Source organism: Oryx dammah, unplaced genomic scaffold (genome assembly GCF_014754425.2).
Source record: "Oryx dammah isolate SB20612 unplaced genomic scaffold, SCBI_Odam_1.1 HiC_scaffold_19, whole genome shotgun sequence".
Classification (NCBI taxonomy): domain Eukaryota; kingdom Metazoa; phylum Chordata; class Mammalia; order Artiodactyla; family Bovidae; genus Oryx; species Oryx dammah.
The window spans coordinates 70,387,921-70,388,869 of record NW_024070203.1 but is presented as its reverse complement, the minus strand read 5'-3'; the positions used below and the strand labels follow the sequence as shown (position 1 = coordinate 70,388,869).

The following is a 949-nucleotide window of genomic DNA, read 5'->3' as shown; positions in this document are numbered from 1 at the left end:
TCAGAGATGTTATCTGTTGATTTATCTTTATTGTCTGGTTTTGAAAGAAACCTTGGCAGTACAGTAATGCAGGAGTGCTGGCCAACCTACCTGTGGATGCCAAAGTGTTATGATATCAAGAAAGTAGAAATATGGTTGGACTGTTTCTGCTGATAGTAACTGAGTTCGTGAAATAAATGTTGCAGGATATAAACTAGTTAACATAAGGATTACCTACCTACCTATATGTAAAGGATAGTCCACAAAGGAAACAAAAAACACTTATTTGTTGTGAATGGTGTGTTTGGCAAAGGAAAATTCTCTGTGTGTGTCTTATTATTTTTCTTGATATGTTTTGTTGGTATATAGTTGATTTATAATACTATGTTGTATTGGTTTCTGGTGTAAAGTGAATCAGTTATACATATACATATATCCATTTCTTTTTTAGATTTTTTTCCATATATGTCCTTACAGAGTATTGAGTAGAGCCCTGTGCTACACAGTAAGTTCTAATTAGTTATCTGTTTGTCATCCCATATAGTAGTGTGTATATGTCAGTCCTAATCTCACAATTTATCTCTCCTCTGTCCGTGAGATTTTTGAGCCAAGAATACTGGAGTGGGTAGCCACTTCCTTCTCCAGGTGATCTTCCTGACCCAGGAATCGAACCTGGGTCCTCCTGCATTACAGGCAGATTCTTTACCATTTCAGCCATCAGGAAAGTCTTCTTATAGCCACATTTTTTCACTTTCTTGAGTAAACATCTAGGAATAGAAATGCTGTGTCATTGAGTAGGTGTGTGTACATATGTGTGTGTGTGTGTGTGTGTGTGTGTGTGCATAACTTTATGAAAGTTAAATTTTCCAAAGTGGCTGAACCATTTAACTTCTATCATCAGTGTGTGAGAATTTCATTTACTCTAAATCCTTGTCAGCATTTCATTTTATCAGTTTTAATAGCTGTAGAG

At 35.8% G+C, this 949-nt stretch overlaps 1 non-coding gene across 1 annotated transcript; it reads right to left on the bottom strand.

Annotated features, from left to right (window-relative positions):
• Positions 1–629: 629 nt before the first annotated feature.
• Positions 630–703, bottom strand: TRNAY-GUA. Its single transcript has one exon. It is a non-coding gene; the product is annotated as a tRNA-Tyr (tRNA).
• Between the last annotated feature and the right edge of the window lie 246 nt (positions 704–949).